We start from the raw sequence: 6088 nt of genomic DNA, 5'->3' as shown, positions 1-6088 counted from the left end.
TTCTGTTTCAGGATACCATCCAGGATATCACAGTACATTTAGCTGTTATGTCTTCTTAGTCTCCTCTTGGCTGTGACGTTTTTCTCAGATTTTAATTGTTATTGATGACCTTGACAGTTTTGAGGAGTACTGGTCAGGTATTTTGTAGAATATCTCTCAACTTAGATTTGTCTAATGTGTTTCTCATGATTAGATTGGGGTTATGTGTTTTGGGGAAGAAGACCACAGAGGTAAAGTGCCATTTTCATCACAACATATTAAAGGTGTATAGTATCACGACTTACTCCTGTTGATGTTAACCTTGATCACCTGGCTGAGTTATTATGTGTCGGGTTTCTTCACTGTAAAGTTATACTTTTTACCCTCTTTCCATACTGTACAATTTGGAAGGAAGTCACTATGCATATCCCATACTTAAGTCAAAGGGAGATATGCTTCACTTCTTTGAGGGAAGAGTATCTAAAATATCTGGATTCCTCCACATGGGAGATTTACCCCTTCTTCCCAATTATTTATTTTCATTATTTATTTATAGTAGTATGGACTCCTGGATATTTATTTTATACTTTGAGTTATAATCCAATACTACTTTCTTTATTTTCTTGCTCAAATTACTCTAGCTCTGGCCATTGGGAACTCTTTCAATTGACTCCTGTATCCCGTTGACATATTCTAAATTTTGTGGGATTTTTTGAGCACCTTATTACTTGCTGGCACTACAAGATACTCTAGGATCATCTTGTATATTTTCTGTTCCAATTCTAGAATCAACTCTTTATCTAAGGAGTCCTGGGTCCTTTCATTGGAAAATGGTTTTAGAAATCAAGATCTGGGCACTAGGTGTGCTCATTGTTATGGAGATGTTAGGTTAAGTTGTACATAATTTCCTAGAAGCCGAATAGCTTTCTACTTTCTCTTCTTGTCAGGTGAGAGTTTCTTGATGTCATATCTTCTTTTTTCCTAATCCATGATCTTTGATGCAACTCTTCCCTTATCTAGGTAATAAGCCTCATGGCCTAGGCCTAGTGACTTCAGGGTAGCAGAAGAAGGATTGATATTAACAACCTCTACTTACCCTTATGCATACATATGTGTCTCATCCTTGTTTGCCATTTTTCCAATCATATAAGAGGGATTTTTCTGAATGCCAGCAACTATGTTATTGAACCTCCCTTCCCAACAGATAGGCACCAAAAAGCTATTTTATTATTTGCAATTTTATAACCTATACCATAATACAGATCTCTTAGAAACCAATTTTGAAAATACCATACTAATTTGTTCAACTTGCCTATTTTCCTTTTAGAAATACATTTTAACTCAGCAGTCCCCAACCTTTTTGGCACCAGGGACCAGTTTTGTGGAAGACAATTTTTTCCATGAACCGGCTGGGGGGATGGTTTCGGGATGATACAAGGGCATTACACTTATTGTGCACTTTATTTCTATTATTATTACATTGTAATATATAATGAAAAAATTATACAACTCACCATAATGCAGAATCAGTGGGAGCCCTGAACTTGTTTTCACTTGCCACTCACTGTTAGGGTTTTGATATAAGTCTGCAAGCAGTTGATTTATTATGGTCTCTGTGCAGTCAGACCTCTCTGCTAATGATAATCTGAATTTGCAGCCACTCCCCAGCACTAGTATCACCGTCTCAGCTCCACATCAGATCATCAAGCATTAGATTCTCATAAGGAGCACGGAACCTAGATCACTCCCATGTGCAGTTCACAGTAGGTTCGCGCTCCTATGAGAATCTAACGCCGCCCCTGAACTGACAGGAGGCGGAGCTCAGGCCTTAATGCAAGTGATAGGGAGTGGATGTAAATACAGATGAAGCTTCGCTCTCTCGCCCAACACTCACCGCCAGTTCTGAGGCCCAGTTCCTAACAGGCCATGGGCCAGTGCTGGTCTGTGGCCTGGGGATTGGGGACCATGTTTTAACTGACCATCAGGCATAGTGGATTTCCTATAGATTCAGAATAACTCCTCTCTGCACTGCTGGTGAGAAAGTAAATTGGTGCAGCCATTATGGAAAATACTATGGAGGTTCCTTAAAAAACTAAAAATAAAACTGCCTTATGAGCCAGCAATTTCACTCCTGGGTATATATCTGGAAAAAATAAAAGCACTAAGCAAAAAGATACATGTACCCCAATGACCATAGCAACATTATTTACAATAGCCAATACATGGAAGCACCCAAATATCCAACAACATATGAATGGATAGAGAAGTTGTGGTATGTATATATATATATATATATATATATATATATATATATATATATATATATATATATATACACAGAAGGTGATAAAGGAGAAAGGGCACCTAGTGTGCAATCATGATCTAATAGTGTGCTTTACTGAAATGATAAATTAAGGGAAAGAACTTTACTGCGTAAATAAAAAATGATAAGCATCAACTCTGAGAAAATAGTGTTGTAAGGACAAACATACCCCATTCAAACGTTTTCAACATGACTAGTGTCAGGGAAATCATTTAAAAGCACAATCGAGGACCCAAAAACAGCAAAGGAATAATTAAAGCAAAATGTCCAAGAAAAAATACATATCCAAGGTGGAAGAAACTAAAGTTACTAATCTGACTGGTTCAGATTAATCTTAGGTGGTTTCTAAACCCAAGAGTGAATTCTCCTGTTTTTGAAAACAGAAACTTTCTTTACATGTACCTTGGCATCTTGGGGGGGATGCTGGAAGCATCCAATCAGAGCAGCCGAAGCACCACTCTGGATCGGCTCAGCCAATGAAAAGCCTGCAACTCCTGAGGCATGGCCATCAACTCAAAGTGTGAAGAGTTGTCCTGGGCTTGAAGCAAAAAGACTCTTCCCGGCACGTGCAGCTTTTGACATTGAGGGGGGAAAGGGATGTGATTAATTGACAATGGGCCAAAATATTAAACTGTGACACAGTGTAAACCAATAAGGGCCTTCTTGGGAGATGCGGCCTTTAGAGATTATGGAGTATATTAGAACGTTTCATTCACTGTGGTTCCTTTGCTGGCTGATGTTTAATCACGGTGATTTAATGATATGCATTCAGAGACTGTACCGGATATGTTTTTGGCCCTTGCATCAAAAATATGGCAAGAAATTCATTACGAGTATTTCAAGTAAGATTTTTTATACCCTCATTTGTAAAATGAACTCTTCAGAAATTTGAAATAGTAAGCTATTTTCACTGGTTGTATCATTCCATTCCATTTTCTAGTAATAAATATTAGCTTTTTCCCCTTCATGATTGACGCCATTTTCTTAGCGGTAGGATTAGCTGTCCCTTAAAAGTCCAAGAGGAAACACTATTGGAAGCCTAGTCATTTGGGGAGGAAACCACACTGATGACCCACATTTCTTCAATTCTTCTAAAGTCCCTTTTTGGTTCAATTTCTGTAACTCATTTCTCCATGAATACATTTAAATACGCTTTTGATTGTATTATCTTAGGCTCTTGAAAGTAATTTGATCTTAATTTTTAAGTATTTCCAATTGATTCCTTTTCTCTCCTCTGGTGGTTTCTTAAAGAATAGGGACATTGTTGAGTGTTTTTTTTTTTCTTCCCCCAACCAACCTCTCTTATATTTATCCTCCATGCGAGGTATTTTAGGAAACCAAATCATGCTAAATAAAAGAAATTTAAATTTGTTAACGATGAATTATTTTTAATCATTTTATGAGTAACCATTTTTCATTTGTGTTCTCGGTGTGAGGACTGTGATATTGCCATTGCTTCCACCTGTATATAGCAGTATCATCCAGAGATTCTTATGTGGGATATAGTAGCCGATAAAATGCAGTAACAGATATAAAAAACACACCTACCCGTTTATTCTCCTTCAACATATCTCAAATCCTAATTCAGTTAAATACATAAAATAGGACCCCAGAGCAGTGTAAACTGAGAGAAAACTAATTTTCTAGAGTCAAGCACCATAACTTGTGAAATTTCTTTGTACCTCATTCATATTTCTCCGAATCTCTTTTTTTTATTTTTACTTTTTGCAGTCTTTCCCTTTTCGGTTTTCATCCAAAAATCTTGACTGAACTGCAGTTGTGCACGGATGAAGGGATCATCCACTGACAGCAGGTGTAAGCAGCATCTCCAGAGCAGCAGCCCATGAGGGACTGGCATCCCACGAGCCAAAGCAGTTGGCCCAGAGTGTGGTAGGGCGTCCAGAGCTGAACTAATAACAGCCTTCCTGTGATACTCAGCCCGGAGATCAAGTTGGAAAGAGGTGTGATAGCTCACTTGTTGTTTTTCCCTTCATGTAGTTTTAGATTCTACATATAGATGATATCCTATTACATTGTCTTTGTCTGACTTATGTCACTTAGTATGATAATCTCTAGGTCTATCCATATTGTTGCAAAAGGCCTTATTTCATTCTTTTTATGGCTGAGTCATATTCCATTGTATATATGTACCACATCTTCTTTATCCATTCATCTGTTGATGGACATTTAGGTTGATTCCATGTCTTGGCCACTGTAAATAGTGCTGCTATGAACATTGGTGTGCATGTATCTTTTTGAATTAGAGTTTTCTCTGGATATATGCTCAGGTGTGGGTTTGCTGGATCATATGATAGATCTATTTTTAGTTTTTTAGGAATCTCCATACTGTTCTCCACAATGTATGTACAAACTTACATTCCCACCAACAGTGCAGGAGGGTTCCGTTTTCTCCTTTTGAAAGTTCTTTTTTTTTTTGGCCACGCCACGTGGCCTGTGGGATCTTAGTTCCCCTACCAGGCATTGAACCCACATCCTCAGCAGTGAAAGCACAGAGTCCTAATCACTGGACTGCCAGGGAATTTCCAGGTTCCCTCTTCTCCACAACCTCTCCAGCATTTATTGTGTGTAGACTTTTTGATGATGGCCATTCTCACCCGTGTGAGGTGGTACCTCATTGTAGTTTTGATTTGCATTTTCTAATAATTAGCAATGTTGAGCATCTTTTCACGTGCCTATTGACCATCTGTATTTCTTCTTTGGAGAAATGTCTATTTAAGTCTTCTGCCCGTTGTTTGATTTGTGTTTTTGGTGGTGGTGTTGATTTGTATGAGCTGTTTGTATATTTTGGAAATTAAGCCCTTGTAGGTCATTTGCAAAAATTTCTCCCATTCCATAAGTTGTCTTTTCATGTTGTTTATGGTTTCCTTTGCTGTGCAAAAGCTTGTAGGTTTCATTAGGTCCCATTTGTTTATTTTTTATTTAATTTCTATTGCCTAGGGAGGCTGACCTAAGAAAACATTTGTATGATTTATGTCAGAGAATGTTTTGCCTATGATCTCTTGTAGAAATTTTATGGTGTCATGTCTTCTGTTTAAGTCTTTAAGCCATTTTGAGTTTATTTTTCTGTATGGTGTGAGCGTGTGTTGTAACTTCATTGATTTACATGCAGCTGTCCAACTTTCCCAACACCACTTGCAGAAGAGCCTGTCTTTTTCCCATTGTATACTTTTGCCTCGTTTGTTGAAGTTTAATTGACTGTAGGTGTGTGGGTTTATTTCTGGGCTCTCTATTCTCTTCCATTGATCCATATGTTTTTTTGTGCCAAAACCATGCCATTTTGATTACTGTAGCTTTGTAGTATTGTCTGAGGTCTGGGAGGGTTGTGCCACCTGCTTTGTTCTTTTTCTTCAGGATTTCTTTGGCAGTTCTGGGTCTTTTATGGTTCCATATAAATTTTAGGTTTATTTGTGCTAGTACTGTGAAATATGTCATGGGTAATTTGATTGGGATCGCATTAAATCTGTAGATTGCTTTGGGTAGTATGGCCATTTTTACAATATTGATTCTTCCACTCCAAGAGCATGGGATATCTTTTCATATTTTTAATTATTTTCAATTTCCTTTATTAATGTTTTATAGTTCTCAGTGTATAAGTCTTTCACCTCCTTGCTCAGGTTTATTCCTGAGTATTTTATTTTTGGGGGTGCAATTTTAAAAGGTATTTTTTTTTTTACATTCCCTTTCTGATATTTCATTGTTAGTGTAAAGAAATGCAGTCAATTTCTGTATGTTAATCTTGCATCCTGCTACCTTGCTGACTTCGTT

This window comes from Balaenoptera ricei, chromosome X (genome assembly GCF_028023285.1).
Source record: "Balaenoptera ricei isolate mBalRic1 chromosome X, mBalRic1.hap2, whole genome shotgun sequence".
NCBI lineage: Eukaryota > Metazoa > Chordata > Mammalia > Artiodactyla > Balaenopteridae > Balaenoptera > Balaenoptera ricei.
The sequence above is the reverse complement of the archived record's forward strand: the minus strand, read 5'-3'. Positions refer to the sequence as shown.